The following is an 18,980-nucleotide window of genomic DNA, read 5'->3' as shown; positions in this document are numbered from 1 at the left end:
AATGACTTTGAAAATTTGTCTTGCTTGTTTTGTGGATTAAAACCTAATCCTGCTTTTCCAAAAACACAATTTTGAGATGCCTAGACATTCTCAAAGTTGCATTGACCTTTTGAAAGCTTATCCACAGTTTTAACAAGATAATGAACTTTCTTTTCAAGATTTTCACAATTTTCACAAATAAGAGTCTCACACTTGCAAGAAGAGTTTTTGTAAACGATTTCAAGGTTTTCAAAATCTGTTTTTGAATTTTCCAATTCTTCTTCCAGTGTTTTGACTCTGTTTTCAAGCTAGTTGTTCATTCCCTTTAATCGGTTGTTCAAGAGGGCCAATCGGTTAGCTTCTTCATGTGTTTCTTGAAAAGCTTGAAGCAATTGGCTGTAATTTTCAGTATTTGAAGAATTAGAGGAACTTACACTGCTTGAATCATCTTCCTTTCTAGCCATGAAGCAGAGGTTGAGGCTTTTTCGATTTTGCCTCCTTTTCCTTCTTGCTTGACTTCTTGTCTTTACTTCCTTTGATTCAGTGATGTTTCCATGAGTAGCTTTGAGAGTGTCCCACATGTCTTTAGCAGATTTGCATTCTGATATCCTGAAAAATTCATTAGGATCCACTGTAGAAGCTATTATGTTATGGGCAATACAATCAAGCTTGGCCATCTTACATTCTTCATTGGTCCATTGGGACCAAGTTTTTTTAATAAAAGATCCATTATTTTTAAGCTTTGGAATGAAAGGGTCATTTTCAATTGAATCCCAAATTCCTTGATCAATGGATTCAACAAAGATTTTCATTCTAGCCTCCCAATACTTATAATTCAAACCACAGAACAAAGGTGGTTTGTTAATTGATGCACCTTCCTCAAAAGATAGTTTTCCAACCATTGAAAAAGATTTTTGGACCAACTTGAGTATTTTTCAAGTACGAAGCTCTTGATGCCAATTGTTAGAATGTATGGCTTTAAACTAGAAGGGGGTGAATGGTTTAAAGGGGGTTTTTGCAAACTTTTTAAGATAGAATGAAATTCTTTGCAAGAAAACAGATTTAGGAATTCAGTTTCCCAAGAACAAAGCTCAAAATAGTAAAGCACCAGAAAAACAATCGGTTGTTTTGTAGAAACAATCGGTTGTTTATAGCAGTAAAAATAACAACAACTGAAATTTAAGAGATTAAGGAAGAGAGAAATGCACAAACCGTTTATACTGGGTACATGACTTGACATAACATGTATAGATTCATAATATCAAATGACTTAAGAACCAAAACATTTTGCATCAATTGAATCACAAAGAAATACTCAAATCCTACAAAAACAAAATAGTTTACCACAACAAAAATGAATCCTACATAAAATTTGCAATATAGAAGCTCAAGATCAATTTGAACATGATTTCACCGATTGGATTGAACCAAAACAGCATCTAAAACAAAATCAAGACTCAAAACAACAAGACAATCAAGAACACTTGAAGAACAACATGGAATTGAAATGAACAAACAATTAAAAACAAGATAATGCACTTATCTCTTGAAGACCATGGCTCTAGATACCAAATGATGGAAGAGTGCCTTCATCCTTGGAGTTTTTGTTGGTGGAAATGGCAGAAGCACAATGGAGGTCTACGGTCAAGGCCATCCTAGGAGGTTTGGTGGCCTTGGAGGTGCATGCTAGGTAGGAAATGAGAGTGGTGAGGCCATCTCTCTTTGGTAGTGTGGAATTTTGAAGATCAATAGTCTAACCTTGAGACGTTTTTTACAAGAAGTGAAATTTGCTCAAATTTGGCAGCAGTTCACTATCATATTAATCTTGCAAATACATGATCCAAGCCCTCTTATTTATAGTGTTTAGAGGGCTGGAAATTCAAAAGAAAGTGGAGGGGAATTCAAATGAATTTCCTCCCAAAAGTGGCGCCTAAATGAGCACATGGGGAGGGGTGTGTCTAGTTTGTATGCTCATCCCCTCCATGGGCTTTCTAGACCGACCTTGGTAAATTTAGAGGTTTTTAGAAACTCTAAGATTACCTAGGTTGGTGTTTTAGGTGCCCACATTTAATTCCAAGAAAATTACAAATAAAGTTCCTACGCTAATTTTGACAAAAATTTAAAGTCTACTATACACTAGAGTTTATGGCATTTGAACATGTATAAGAACGTTTCTTTGCCATCAGTAGCAGCATTCCAGTCTTCTTGGATTCTCTTGGCCATAACTCTAGTGGTTGGCCCAAATCTACCCTTTGATGGGCTTTCATGTGGGCTTGTGCTTGGGCCTCTTCCATCAAGAAACTTCCTTACACAAGAACACATAAAAAGACAATGTTCAAGGAAGAATGGAATAGAATACACCTTGGTAAATCAAAGATTAAAGTTCAGAAGTACACAACTCAATCCTATTCCACACACTTGAGATGATCCAAAGCTTTTGAAATCTTGAAAATTGTTTTTGATAAACTCGCTTTCTTAGTTAATGAAAAGGAGCGTAAAACAACATTTATATGACCTCAATCAAGTGGTCAAAGTAGTTAAATCAAAAACCAAAAGCTATTGGAATCATTTAAAACATATTAAAACCTCTTAATATAATTATGTTAAGGTTTTACAAAAACAACCATTTGATTTATCGAAACAACCAATGGATTCTGTTTGACAGCAAAACCAAAACAAAGCTAAGCTTTTCCAAACCAATTGAAAAACCATTAAGTGCCAAACAACAGGTTGATTCAAAATTTCAACAGGTTGAAATTTCATAACCTTTTAGAAAACCCATATTTTCAAAAAGATAAAGATTCAATTGTACTTGGATCATCTTAAGGAGTGAATTAACAAGTTAAAAACTACAAGACACCACACACACACCCAACAACAAGGTCTTCAAGCTTTTCTTATAGATTTGGTGACATCAAAGTATCTTGTTCAACAATCTCCCTCTATTTGATGAAGACAAATCCCTAGTTTTCTTGTGTTGTAGTTTTTAAACTTGAAAGATCCTGCAAAACAAAATTGTATAGCATACAAAACATATATAACAATAGGATAACATAGAGTTGAGAAGACAAACACAGATCTACACATGCATATGTAGAAAACAAGAAAAATCAATGTGTGTGGTAGCAGAAAAATGTGGCAGTGTGTACATAGCTCTATCAACAGCAACATGATAAAATATAGCACCATAGAGTAGCAGAATTACAACACAGAACCACATATGCAGAAAACCAGAAAAATTACTGTGTGTGGCATTAGAAAAATGTGGCAGAGTGTATATAGCTCTATCAGCAACAACAAGATCAAATATAGCACCATAGAGTAGCATAATTACAACACATAACCACATATGAAGAAAACTAGAAAAATCAGTTTGTGTGGTAGCAAAAAAATGTGGCAGTGTACATAGCTCTATCAGCAGCAGGATAAAATATAGCACCATAGAGTAGCAGAATTACAACTCAAAACCACAATTTCACAAATAGGCTAAGAGAATGGATAAAAACATAATTAAAAAGAAACATCAGAAGTAGGGAAAAAACCAGTTCATCAGCTTCAACGTAATTATAAATTGATGCATTAAACCCTTTAATTTCCTTGCCATACTGGAGCTCGAAGAGCTGGTTCTGCACAACTTTAATTTGTTTACCAAGATTCTGAAACCTGGAAACACTAAACTTGTAATGGTTCCTTTGATCATAGGCCATATTATCCAAGCGATTAATCATCAACCTCTCAAAAGGTGAAATAGAAGCAACATAATCATCCATATTTCTAATACTTGGACCCAACTCCATAGGCTTCACTCGAAGCATGTTCAGTTGGAATCTCATTGCCTTGATCATCCATTCCAGTATCTAGGGCAGCTTGATCTTCCTCATCTGCTTCAGCTTGATTTCCACACGAAGGACCAACTTGTTCTCCATCTTTACTTACCTACTTTCCGCCAACCTTAATGAATCCCATTTTGCTAAGAGATCCATTATTAACTTCATGAGATGGCTTCACAACCTCAAAAAATTCTTCTTCAAGGTCAATTTCAAAATATTGCAGAAATTTTGAAATAAGAACAACATAAGGAAAATGATAGTCACTTAACCTGATTGACTTTTGCATGTGATCTTTGAAAATATGAAACCAATTAACCTTGATCTTCTTAGCAATGCAGTAAATGAGAGCAAAATCTACTTCAATGAGGACCGAGTGATTGCTCCCCCTTGGAGTCATCATCCAAGATACTATGAAAGCAATGATTCTCTCATTCACCTTTAAATCTCCCACAAAGAACCCTCCACTTTTAAGTGAGGATTTTTTAGGAAGTTTCTATAATACTACATCTTGTTGAAGTCCTCCACCACACAAATGTTTCCTTTGTTGATTCTGAGCCCAACATACTTCAACCCCGTGACAAAAGTCCATACATCTAGAGTGATCTCCATATCAACCCCTTTTACATGTGAGCACAAGTTCTCACCATCAATGTAAAGATTTGTGTAGAAGACCTTTACAAGATTTGGATATGTGTTCCATGACATTTCAATAAACCTTATCAACTGTTGTTCTTTCAAAGCATTCCTCAAATCATTGAGGTTCTTCCCTTTTAGCCAGTTGAAGGATATCAACTTTGGGTTGTTGATGGATTTTCTACTTGATTCATGCAAGAACTTTCCAATCTTCTCATCATCACCCAAAAACTATGTCTCAAGGTGTCCAACCCTTTTTACATCACACGTTTTCATCCTTTTTTATGATGGAGATGATGAGGCCATGATGCAGAGATGAATTTTGAGAAGAAGTAGTGGAAACAACAAGTTTTAAGTGAGGTAGCATAAAAAAGTGGGTTGTTTTTGTGAAATATTCAGTTGAAACCACACATATATATAAGCAGAAAAAGCTAATCAAGATAAATTGTCTTTTAGTGAGTTCTTTTTCCAAAGAAAAAAGAATATGTTACAGTTGGAATATGCAGTGCGTCAGACCTAAACAAATATAGCTTTTACATCCCCTTTATTTTGATTTGACCATACTTAAAAAGCACTTAAATTTTCAAGGAAACCATAGAATATATTCCTTTATGACCATAATATATTCCATTATAATCTGATTAAGAGGAAGCAGCCATGATAACTTTATTCAGAGGTGTCAGGGGTAAAACAATTGGTTGTTTCGTGAAAACAATTGGTTGTTTTTCTGTGACAACAAGTGAATGTTTTTCAAAGCAATAATTTTTCACAATGATGAGGAATGCATTATGTAAATTACTCATACCTTTGCACAAAGATATTCCTAAATAGATTTAGCCAAGAAAAACATTTGAATGTTCATTTGATCATATGAGGCACACACATAAGTTGAGAAATGAAAATACACATATTTTCTTAATTATTGAAGTTTCTCTTTTGACCAACCACTATGCATGAGCCAAGGATGTCACTTGACATTTAAAGAACCCTGCTGTATGTAATTGAGCAGGCACAAGAATTGACTTTAGATCTTTTCTCTTGAGACTTCATTCTTTACACCAATATGATTCTTGGCTTTCAAGGATACCTACAAGAAGGATTCAAGAAGCAAGATTTCATCCCCGTATAAATGTGGGTCCAATGATGTTAGTAGGAACCTTAGGAACCTTAGAAACCATAGGAACCCATTTCAAAATACCTTTGGGAACATAAAACCTTCTTACTCTGCAAAATCTAATAGTATAGCCCCTTTTCATGCAATAAAAGCACGTTTCAATCGGTTGTTTAAAAAAAAAAAACAATTGGTGGTTTTTCAAACAAACTGGAAAAAGGTTTTGAAATTGATTTGTTCTTGCTGTTTGGATTAAATTCTAGTCCAGCCTTTCCAAAAGCACAATTTTGTGATGCAAGAACGGTTTCAAGATTTGATTTGCCTTTGGAAAACTTGTCCATAGTTTTTAATAGATAATGGACCTTCTTTTGAAGAACTTCACATTTTTCACAAAAGCTAGAATTACACTTGCAATAAGAGTTTTGGTAAATCATTTCCAATTTTTCAAAATCAGTTTTTGAATTTTTCAACTCTTCTTCCAAGGTTTTGACTCTATTTTCCAACCAGTTGTTTAAACCTTTCAATCGATTATTTAAAAGGGACAACTTATTAGCTTCCTCATGAGTTTCTTTGAAGGAATCAAGAAGTTGGTTATAATTTTCAAAATTAATTGAAGTGCTAAAACTTACACTACTTGTTTCTGATTCTTCCTTTGCCATCAAACATAGATTGTCTTCTTCATCTTCCTTCGATGATGAGCTAGAGGATGAATCATCATTATCTTGCCAAGCAATGTATGATGTGATTCCAATAGCATAGAAGAGAAAGATTCTTGATCTTCTTAGGAATCAACTTGAGTTGGACAATAGTTAGGCACTTTTCTTAGAATTGGATCAATGTTCTAAGTCTAGAACTCACCAAAACTAGCACCAAATCCAAACTCATATGGAAGTTCCAATTATGATCAATTTGAACCGAAAAGAATGGAACAAAAGATAAGCAAACTGAAATAGAAGTGTTGGAAATTAAACACACCGAACCAAATCAAACAAAGGAAGAATAACTTGCTGGAATATGGAAATAACCGAACCACAAAAAGGCAAGAACAATTACGCTAGACATGAAAATGAAGAAGAAACAAAGCTAGAGAATAGAACACTTATGGAGATGGAAGAGTAGGTGATTGATCACACCACTTGGAGGATGGCTGCTCCAAGATTAGTGTGCTGCCGCCACTTGAGGACACCATGGATCCATCAAGATAAGACTAGAGAAGAAGGCTCAAAAGCTCTCCAATGCTCACTCAAAATTTGAGTATAGTTTCTTTACTCCAAATTCAAATCTGAAAAATACAAAGGGAGCACCTCTATTTATAGCCTAAGGTGCTGAAATGCAAGCTACACAAATTCAAAAACTCCCTCCTAAAAAGCTTCTAGAATCGGCGCCAAAAACAATGCATGAGGAAGGTGTGACCTCTTCCTTCACTTTGGCACCTCCTATTCTACTCCTACACCTATCTACTAACGCACCCCCCTCATAAAGCTCCTAACTAAAGCCTAAAAGATGCTATAACAATAGAGGTTTCTAATGTTTCCCTCTAAGCACCTTCAACAAAAGAAATTACAAAAAGAGAAAATAATTGTCCCCTAGCTCCTAAAGCTTTGAACATGCTTCTTGTAAGCCTTTGAGGTGGGCTTTGACCTCCATGGGCGTCTTCTATTTGCGCCTCTACCTCTTCTTGATCTTGTTGATTGGCCTCCATGTCCACTTGAGCTTGATCTCCATCAATGTAGGATCTTCTTATTTTGCCCTTCTTTTTAATCTTTTTTGCTTGTCGCCCTCTCCTTGCTCTCATTATTTGGACAATCAACCTTCATATGATCTTGTTTACCACATCCAAAACAAGTATAGTTTGTAGAATTGAATTTATTCACTTTCTTACTATTATACCTGTTTAATGGTTGATTCTTGTCCCGATTGTGCTTGTTCAAGAACTTGCTAAACTTCCTTGTGAGCAAGTTGAGAGTTTCACCATCACTGCACTCACTTGAGTCTTGACCATCCCTATGACCAGCAACTCTCAAAGTAATGCTTTTCACATGCTTTTCTTCATTTTCTTGGTCATTAAGCTGGTTCATCTCAAGCCCATGCTCCCTTAGCTTACCAAACAAAGAGGTTGTAGTCAATGTGGTCAAATCTTGGATTCGAAAATTATAGCGACCTTTGTTTGCCATGATCTATCCAAAACTTAAGTAACTTTCAAGAACTCAGCTCTTGATGCCAATTGTTAGAATTAGAGGGCTAAACAAGAGGGGGGAAATTATTTTTGAAAGATTTTCGCAATGATTGAAGGTAGAGTGAAAAACTATGAAGAATCAATCAATTGAAAATTTTGTTCACCCAATAAAAAACTATTTTAAGTTTGATTCCATAAAATCAACCAGATGTTTTCAAGAAACAATCGGTTGTTTATACCAGCAGAATTGAAAAAACAATGTTAAAACAGTTTATGAGTGTTGTTCTCGTCGGTTGACTCTAACGGCAGCCTCAGGCCCGGCCTGTCTCCTCCTTCAGTCGAACTTCCTTGGGTTGAAGAACGCTTTGCTTGTAAAGACAAAAGCGCGCCCTTACGGTCGTTTGCACTCCGACGCTCAAGTCAGTAAGGGCTAAAGAAACAGTAATGTGTGCAAAGCAGTTTCAGTCTTAGAAATGACGTACCTTGCTAGGTTTCTTACCACCCTATTTATAGGTTGTAACTAGGGTTACTTCTGCGATGCTCCCACGTCTCTTAGTGGGATTAGGGTTCCTGGGAGATTGTCCTTGCGCCACTATCACACAATCTTAGCGTAATCTGACACATAGCACTTCCCTTTTTTGGAGTGCAAAGACTTAACAACGCAGCCGCCAAGGTACCTATTCACGTACCAGTGCTTGGGCCATCATCTGTTTTGCGGGTGCCCTAAGTATTCACGTGCCATACATGCAGTCTTTCCGAGGAAACCCTAACCCTAACGGGCCTTAGCGCCTCAAAGGAACACTTGCTTGTGTCATACCCGGATGTACCATACACATCCCATGCATGATCCTCTCGTGACTTAGGTCTTTTTGGTATCTGGGTGTTAACACACGTTAACTCATCTGTTTATGGGACCCAACTTACGTGGCCCACCATTTACTATCAGTCCAACAATGACCGATATCTAATGTCTTTCTCTCAGGCCGATGACCGAGGTCTGGCCTATACACAAGCCCCCCAGTGTCGAGCTGTAACTTGTTTCAGTGAAGAGACTAAGTGATCGCCCACGGCTACCTATGTGGTACTGGGTGATAGAACGTGAACAGTGCACTGAAGTGACATTTCACTATACTTTTTTAAACAGTGTACACGTAGCAAGATCCGTATGGAATTATATACGAATACCATTACATACGAATATATATAGTGGACGGGACTTGAAGTTAAGTCCCTTGAATGACCAAAGAAACTTTAACCACTACACCAGACAAGTTCTTTTGTCATATTATGATTTTTGTTATACTTATTATCATTATTATTAGTATTATTAATATTATTAGTATTATTAGTATTATTAATACTATTAATACTATTAATATTATTATTTGTTATTTTTAATTAAATTTTAAATAAGTTACATACGGATATAATCCGCATGTAAAAATTTTAGTTATTTTTTAATTAAATTTGAAATAAGTTACATACGAATTTTATCCGTATGTAATAGTTTTTTTTTTAATTTACATTACGTGCGGATATTACATGCGGATTCAGTATGTAACACTTTTTTTTTTTATTTTTTAATTAAATTTGAAATAAGTTACATACGGATTAAATCCGTATGTAACAGTTTTTTTAATTAATTTTAATACAATACATATGAATATAATCTGTATGTAACATTTTTTATTATTTTTTAATTCAATTTGAAATAAATTACATACGGATCATGTATGTATGCAATAGTTTTTTTTAATTAAATTTTTAAATACCTTACATACGAATTATATTCGTATGTAATAATTTCTATTTTTGAATTAAATTTTAAATATCTTACATACGGATTAGAATCCGTATGTAACGTTCACTTTACATACGAATTTTTATCTGTATGTAATAATCAATATGTAATTCCAGATTTATTTTGTAGTGTAATTACAAAAAAATTAAACAAAATGGCTAGATGGTATAGAACAATAGTTCTTCAATAGACGCTATACCCATCAAACAATGATACCCATGAGACAGTCTTGAACCACTAGACAATTTACTACCTCTAAATGGTTTACGAAAACTTAAACTTAGATTTTATCAGAACCAATCTTCACCGTTTGAATGCTTTATCATCACACTTAGATAAAAAAAAATATAGATAATCAAAATTTAGTATTATTTATTGTGATCAAAATTATAAGACATTTTGCTAAGATTATGTATGCCAATCCATGAGGCTTTTTCCATTGGTCTTGCAAACCTTGCTTCAAGACCAAATTGATCTCTCCTTTTATTTCTTTTTCCTCCACTGTTCTAAATTGCAATGTTCATGTGGCTGTAAATGTTCCATATTCTTTATTGTGCTATGAAGTAAAAATTTGAAAAGTATGTATTCCAATCACGAAGGAAAAGAGGACTCAACGTTGTTATCTTTTAAATGAAAAAAAAAAAAAAATCTTTCTTTTAATTTGTTTTTAATTTCAGTGTGGAATGTTTATTAGTACATTATATGACAATCATGGTGCTATACATTTGATGAATCTTTTTAAAAAAAAGTAAAATGAGCTTAATTTAAAAATACTAATGATAAGATTTATCAAATTGAAACTATAATGGTAAAAGGTACATATTATGAAAAGTCCGATGGTAAAATCTGCAATTAACATTCTTTGAATTGAAACTATGAAGACAAAAATATCTAGAGTTTGAAACCTTAATGGTAAAATGTGTAATTAAACCTAAATTTTATTTTGACTCTAAAAACTATTATATTAATATGAAAAAAATTGTTAGATTAAGTTTAATTTAAAACTTAAGGTATAAAGGAAATTATAAAAAGAGGAGTTAATAAAAATATAAAACCAAATCAAATCCTATAAAACCATATATTATTGACAATATTTATATACTTTTTAAAGCTAAGAAAGCTATTTGAAATAAAATTATCAAATCCAATAAGAATGTTAAATAATAGATTCAATAGATTTACATTATTTATTCATTATAAAACATTATATCATATGCCATAGATAAGATAGAAAAATACTATGAATAATTTGCATTATAAATACATCCACGGTAAGGTTAAGACTTGTTGAAACAACTTTTGAAAGACATTCAATATGAGAGGGCGTTTTCTTCCTTCATTTTCTTATTTTCTTACTCTAACTCCATACTTTTGATACAAAATTTAATTTATCTTTAATAAAATTAAAAATTAATCTTAAATTTTTATAGCTTCATATTATAAATTGTATAATTTAAAATATTTTTCTAAATCTAAAAAATATTTTTCAAATTATATAATTTTATATTCTTAACTCGACAATTTAAAATCTTTTAAATTATATAATTCATAATATAATTTTATATTCCAAATCCTAGAGGAAGAATATAATGTTATATTTTGAATTATACAATTTGAAAGATATTTTGATAATTTTACCATTCGAAAGACGTGGATTTTGTACTGGCCAAGATCTCGGACATCGGCACTAGAGAAAGACATCGGACATCGGTGGGCTGATAGCAATAGTGGACCACGTAAGTTGGGCCCCACAAATAGTATGAGTTAACATAAAGTTAACACCCAAATACCAGAAAGACCTAAGTCACGAGAGGATCATGCATGGGGTGTGTATAGTACGTTCGGCTATGACACAAACAAGTGTTCCTTGGAGGCGCTATGGCCCGTTAGGGTTAGGGTTTCCAAGGAACAACTGCATGCATGGCCCATGAATACTTAGGGCACCTACAGAACAGATGATGTTGCAGCGCTGGTACGTGAGTAGGTACCCTGGAGGCTATGTTGTTAGGTCTATGCACTCCAGTAAAGGGAAGTCCTATGCATCAGATTACGTTAAGATTGTGTAATAGCGGCGCAAGGGCGTTCTCCCAGGAACCCTAAGCCCACCAAGATACGTGGGAACAACACATAAGTAACTCTAGATACAACCTATAAAGGGGATGGTAAGAACCCTAACAAGGTACGCCGTTTCTAAGACTGAAACTGCTTTACACACATTACTGTTTCTTTAGCCCTTACTGACTTGAGCGTTGGAGTGCAAATGGCCGTAAGGACGCCCTTTTGTCTCTGCAGGTAAAACGTTCTTCAACCCAATGAAGTTCGAGAGAATGAGGACACAGGTGGGGCCTAAGGCTGCCGTTAGAGTCAACCGGCAAGAACATATTCAAAAAATTATTTTTATTCTGAAATATACAATTCAAATTGTAGTTTTATATTTTGAACCGTACAATTCAAATTGTAGTTTTATATTTCGAACTCTACAATTCAAAATATAGAATTATATTTTAAATTGTACAATTAAATTTTTTTTTCTAAATTTCAAAAATGGCTTTCAAATTATATATATTTGTTCCTGTTGGTTGACTCTAATGGCAGCCTTTGACACTTCTATTTCCGCCTGAGAATCGTACTTCCTTGATAAAGAAATCTCTCACCTGCAAAGACAAAGGGGCGCCTTGACGGCCATTTGCACTCTGACGCTCAAGTCAGTATAGGGGCAAAGAAACACCAAGTGTATAAAGTAGTTTCAGTCTTAGAAACTGTGTACATTGCTAGGGTTCTTGGCACCCTTAATATAGGTTAAAACTAGGGTTTACCTGTGTAGTGTTACCCTTGTCTAGGGTTCCTTGGGGAGTATCCTTGCGCCACTATTTACATAATCTTAGCGTATCTGGCACATGGAACTTCCCTTAACTGGAGTGCAACGAATAACAAAGTGGCTGCCTGGGTACCAACTTGTGTACCTAATCTCTGGCACCATCTATTTTTGCGGGTGCCCTAAGTATTCACGTGCCATGCATGCAACTTCCCTAGGAAACCCTAACCCTAATGGGACTCCGCGCCTCCAAGGATCATTCTCTCGTGATGCGCCTGTATGCGCTATACACACCACACGCATGGATCCCTTGTGACTTTAGGTTTCTCTCATATCTGATGTCTTAATTGTTAATCTTAGTATAATTCTATGGTCCACCTTACTTGGCCCACTACAACGTTCAGACCGCCAATGTTCGATCTCTCCCTCTGTTGGTAAGGTGCGATGTCGATCTCCAACATCGGGGTCTATGGTACTGATGTTCGAAGACTGGCCAATCTCCTGATAGGTGCGTCTGGGGCCCCCCTTACGTGGCCCACTTCCACTATCAGGCACCGGTGTACGATGTCTGAGGTCAGCCTCAGGAACTGATGGCCGAGGACTGGTCAGGACACAAGGCCCCAGTCTCGAGTTGTAACTTGTTTCAGCGAAGACACTAAGTGAACAATACGCCAAAGTGACGTCTCACCATACTTTTTAAATCAGCGTACACGTGGCAAGATCAACTGCTACCGCTTGTTGGCGCTTGCGCTTCTTCGTAAACTGTTCAAACCTTTAAACCCTTACGCTCTCTTCATTGTTTCATTACTTTCACCTACACAAACCTTCTCTTAAACATTTCTTCGAAACGCTCTCCATTCTCCCTCTCGAAACTTCAAACCTTCAAACCTCAACTCATTCAAAGGTATGATTTTTACTCAACGATTGCTCTTGTTTTATGATTCTGCTGCTCATAACATGCTATAACTTCCTGGGACTGTTTATGTTTTCTGCATTTTAGGTATTCCGCACCTTTCACTTTCTGTGTTTCGAGTCTCTATTTTTCTGGTTTTGTCGAGTCACGCCATCTTCTTCCTCTAAAATTTCGCTTTTTCTTCTCTTTTTTAGCTTCCTTATTTAAGATGACCCAACAAGAACCTTCTCTGGTTTCCACTTCAAACTCTAACTCAGCTTTATCTACAAACCCTGCTCCACCCTTGACACCAAACCCTCCTCCTTTCGTCTCTGACTATAAGTCCCTATACCGCTGGGCACCTGATGCTCTTTTAAATGAGACCTCTAGCTTTACCTCCCTTGCGAGTATAACTGCTTATAGGAAGAAGCAGACCTGCCACAAATCATGTGTCTTTGGTAAAGACCACGACAAGTTCGTGAGGATGGTGGCTTGTAGGGAAGGCGAACCGGTGTGTGCTAATGAGTCCTTAGACCCCGAAGGTCCCTTCTACTTCATCTACTCCACGGTCTTTCGGAGAATTGGACTACGATTACCCTTCACCCCCTTCGAGTGAGCTCCCGCCCAACTACACCCCAACAGTTGAGCGTTCATGAGGGCTTTCACGATCCTCTTCCACTGTCTTGGCCATACGCCATCGGTGGATGTGTTCTTCTTCTTCTTCTTTGAGGCGAAGAGCCCGTGTAAGAAGCTGTGGGTCAGCTTCAACGGCGTAGCTGGGAGGGTGCTACTAACGCTCTTCCAGCAATCGTACAAGGGATTCAAGAAGCACTTTTTCAAGGTACGGTGCAACCGGAGGGACCCCACTCTCTTAGATGGGTTCCCTCTCTACTGGGCGGAGAAGCCTAACCTCCAGAAGCCCAGGTGTCTTGAGGACCTTCTTCCCTAGGAGCGGGAAGTATGCAACCTCCTATTTGGCCTCCGCACTCCATTTGACCTCGCCGATCTGATCCTGCGCCTCTTGGCTCAAAGACTTGCCAAGCTTGAACATCTTCCCACCGATCTCTCGCCCTAGCACGCCTTCAGGGGGTCGGGTCGTCTCTCCCGGGCGATCTCTGTCGAGTGACCCCTTCATCCCTTGGGGATTGGGTAGTAACTGCGAACACCCCTCTCTTAATCTTGAGGCTATTTTTGTAACACCTTTTTGCCTCTTTCTGGTCAAACTTGATGGTGATCACCATGCCCCCGAGGGAAGGCAACTTCATCTTCATGTGCCTCGTAGAGGCAATCTCTCCAACCCTGTTCAAAGCAGGTCTACCTAGTAATACATTGTAGGCTGATGGGGCGTTAACAACAAGATACCTAATGTTGGCAGTTCGTGAAGTTGAGCCATCCGTGAAAGTCATCCTCAACTCTATGTGCCCACGCACCTCCACCTGCTCTCCAGCGAAACAATACAGGCACTCGGTATAGGGCCTCAACTGGTCTGGAGACAATTACAACTTGTTGAAAGTCGACCAGAACATCACGTCGGTCGAACTTCCTTGGTCTACGAGGACGCGATGCACCCTTCACCCTGTTGTAATGATCGAGATCACCACCAAGTCATTGTCATGTGGTATGACATCCTAGAGATCGGCCTTGGTGAAGACGAGGTTGACATCAGGAGTCTGATCTACCTCCTGTACCTCTACCCCCTTCACCTCTCGCGCGTACTTATTTCGTTGGGAGGCGGTGCATCCTCCTCTTGAGAATCCTCCAGAGATGGTGTTGATCTCATCATGAATGGGCACCTCGTGCCCCTAATCTGGTCCTACGATCACCAACCATCCTGTTGCTCCTGAAGGTAATCCTTTAAGAAGTCGCTCTTTACCAGTTCGTCCAGTTGGTGTGCCAGAGCCAAGCAATTGCGTATATAGTGGCCATGTGCTTGGTGAAACTTGAACCAAGCATTCTTGTTGGGCCCTATATTCCTGTCGGTCTTCGTGGGCACCTTCAGCCTTGCCACTATGTTTGGAATAGCAATCAGTTCTTTGAGCTCTACACGAAAATTATGTTTCGGGGGCAAGTCCCTTCACGTGCACGTCCCCGTCTAGGACTGTTCGTAGGGTTTTCCCGCGCCCTTCTTCTTTGTGGTTGCCTTGTGCACCCTCATGGGCTGAGGTCGGATAAGACCGACAAGACCACGTTTCTCTGTTACTCGATCGTCTGCAGCGATGTGCGCCAAAGCCCGACGTTTGATCTCGGTGAATGTCTTCGGGTAGAACCTTAGTAGTGATTCACTGAAAGGTCCTAACAACATTCCTTTGACGAAGGCGTGCACCGTCATGGCCTCATCTGTGGGTTTCAACCTCACCACCTGGACCCCAAACCTATTCAAGTAATCCTTCATGGACTTCCCCTGGTACTGTTTAATGTCAAAGACATCATAACAAGGTATTGTTCCCTGAACAGCGTCGCAAATTGGTCAAAGAGTGATATGTCCATCAAGGAGGCTGATGAACCATGTTAGAATGTATGGCTTTAAATGAGAGGGGGGTGAATTGTTTAAAGGGGTTTTCACAAACTTTTCGGTCTAGAATGAAATTCCTTTGAGAAAACTTGATTTAGAATCCAGTTAGCCAAAAACACAGAGCAATTTAATACAGCACCAGAAAAACAATCGGTTGTTTCGCAAAAACAATCGGTTGTTTATACCAGTTGAAAAAACACAAACTGAAATTAAAGAGTTTAAGGGAGAGAGAGATTACACACACAATTTATACTGGTTCACTCTTAAACCAAGAGCTACATCCAGTTTTCTAGAAACCACTGGGGAATCCACTAAGTAACCAAACCTAGATTACTTACACATAACACCAAAGAAGTGACATTGATCCCCTCAAGAAACACACTTCCTTTGGCTCAGCACACACACCAAGAATGTTGATCTTGACAACCTCAAGAGCACACAACACTTCCTGGCCTACCACCCCACAGTTTACTCAAAGTACAAAAGGATTACACTTGTTACAGAATGAACTGAAATCAATACAAATGAAATCATATTCCACTCTTTCTTGATCAATGCAAGCTCAAAGCAATCTTTAACTATTGAAAACTAAAATCAATGAAAAACTCAAATATGTTTTTCTATGAATCAATCTTAGTTGTTGTTTGTTACAAACGTTAAACAAACTATTTATTGCTTTCAAAGAATGGTCAAAGCATTTAAAACAGGAGTGCATTCAGTTGCAAAATCATTTAAAGCTCAGTCAACACACAAAACAGTTTTTTGTTATGTTTTGAAAACAAACAACCGGTTGAATGTGCGAATCAATCGGTTGTTTTGGTTTGACAGCAAGTCAACCAACCAAAACAATTTTCAACCTTTTCCAAAACACCTAAGAGTAAAACAATCGGTTGTTTCGACAAAACAACAGGTTGTTTTTCACTTAGTTTGAAAAACACTTTCAACATAAAAGGTTTGAAAATACTTTAGCTTTAAGATTCAATCAAGAGTGGATTTACACAATCAATCTACCTAGATCCTATCCTAGACACAGCAGCAACACCAGCCTTTGCAACAACAAGAGATTTGGATTCTTCAAAGCAAGTGATCACTCTAGATCAACAAACCACTCCAACTCCGCGTCTGCCAACGTGCTCATGAGTAGCTTGCAGGCGTCAGATCCTCCTGTGAGCATCATCTGAGTATGGAACACCGTGAGATGAGCCTCTGGGTCCTCCGCACCCGTGAAGGTGACCTTCGGGCCCAGAGACGTGGTTGGCAACGCTATATCCATGATCGCCTGTGAGAACGACATGGGATGTGCCCTAAGTGGTACAGGTGGGGCACGTTCATCCACTGCGCGCTCCCCTACTTGTTGCAAATCCCAGCGTAGTTCCTCATTGGCTCTGCGCAGTTCTTCGTTGTCCGCACGTGATGCGGCAATTTCAACCCTAGATGTTGCCACCTCTGCTTGGAGGGCACACATAGTCTCCAAGATTTGTTGCATGGTAACGTTATCCCCTCCAGGGGGCACAACATTTGTGGCGACGATAGATCCTTGCCTCGTACTCCTCATATCGTTGGTAAAGAGACTTTTAACATGATTGTGAGTGGGAACTTGTTTTAACGGGCCCCATGGAAGGCACCAAATGTTCCTGTCGGTTGACTCGCTTCGCCGGTTGACTTTAACGGCAGTCTTTGGCCCTTCTATCTTTGCCTGAGAATCGTACTTCCTTGATCAAGAAATCTCTGACCTGCAAAGACAAAGGGGTGCCTTGACGGTCGTTTGCACTTCGATGCTCAAGTCAATACAGGGGCAAAGAAACACCAACTGTATAAAGTAGTTTCAGTCTTAGAAACTGTGTACCTTACTAGGGTTCTTGGCACCCTTTATATAGGTTGAAACTATGGTTTACCTTTGTGTTGTTACCCTTGTCTAGGGTTCATTGGGGAGCATCCTTGCGCCGCTATTTACATAATCTTAGCATATTTGACACATGGAACTTCCCTTAACTGGAGTGCAACGAATAACAGAGTGGTCGCTTGGGTACCAACTTGTGTACCTAATCTCTGGCGCCATCTATTTTTGCGGGTGTCCTAAGTATTCATGTGTCATACATGCAACTTCCCTTGGAAAACCTAACCCTAATGGGCCTCTGCACCTCCAAGGATCATACTCTCGTGTCGCGCGTGTATGCACTATACACACCCAGTGCATGGATCCCTCATGACTTAGGCTTCCCTCATATCTGATGTCTTAACTGTTAATCTTAGTATAATTCTATGGTCCACCTTACGTGGCCCACTACAACATTCAGACCGTCGATGTCCGATCTCTCCCTCTGTTGGCGAGGTTCGATGTCAATCTCCAACATCGGGATCTATGGTACTGATGTCCGAAGACTGACCAAAATCCTGATAGGTGCGTCTGGGGCCCCCCTACGTTGCCCACTTCAACTATCAAGCACCGGTGTGCGATGTTTGAGGTCAGCCTCGGAAACTGATGGTCGAGGACTGATCGAGACAAAATTGAAATATAAAAATTGCATAATTTAAAATATAACTTTATATTTCAAATTATACAATTTAAAATATCTATGAATTATATAATTCATAAATGAAAAAAAATCCAATATCTTACCTTATATAACTTTATATTTCAAATTGTAGAACTCGAAATATCTATGAATTAGAAATATCTATGAATTATACAATTCTTAAATGAAAAAAAAAATCCAATATCTTACCTTAAATAATATCGGCTACCTCACCATCACCACAAACTCCTCACAACCACTATAAAAAAAATCTCAAGACACCAAAAATCACCACGAACTACCATAATCTACCGCAAACCAACACTGCCACTCTTAACGAAATCGACAAACATCACAACTTTCACTGCAAACCACCACTACACCTACTCGGCAACTCAATGACCACCACAAATTCACCAGGAACCTCATTCACCTCCAACAATACCCTTTTACCTAAAATATTTGCATAAGGATAATTTTGAAATTAAAACAGTTATGAAAGAAACTGAAGTTGCAGGAAGAAAACGTCATGAGAGTGGAAGCGTGTAAAAGTTATATTATAGGGTCAAATGACATAAATTCAAAAAAAAATGTTTGGTATCTCAAGAACATGATTACGAGATTCTATATATTTCAATAGATAATATAACTCTAATTAAAAATAAAGTATTTTAGTGACAAAATTTGGTGATGAAAAGTTACTTTTTTTTTCTGA

Source organism: Phaseolus vulgaris, chromosome 6 (assembly GCF_051622355.1).
Source record: "Phaseolus vulgaris cultivar YP4 chromosome 6, ASM5162235v1, whole genome shotgun sequence".
Lineage (NCBI taxonomy): Eukaryota > Viridiplantae > Streptophyta > Magnoliopsida > Fabales > Fabaceae > Phaseolus > Phaseolus vulgaris.
The sequence above is the reverse complement of the archived record's forward strand: the minus strand, read 5'-3'. Positions refer to the sequence as shown.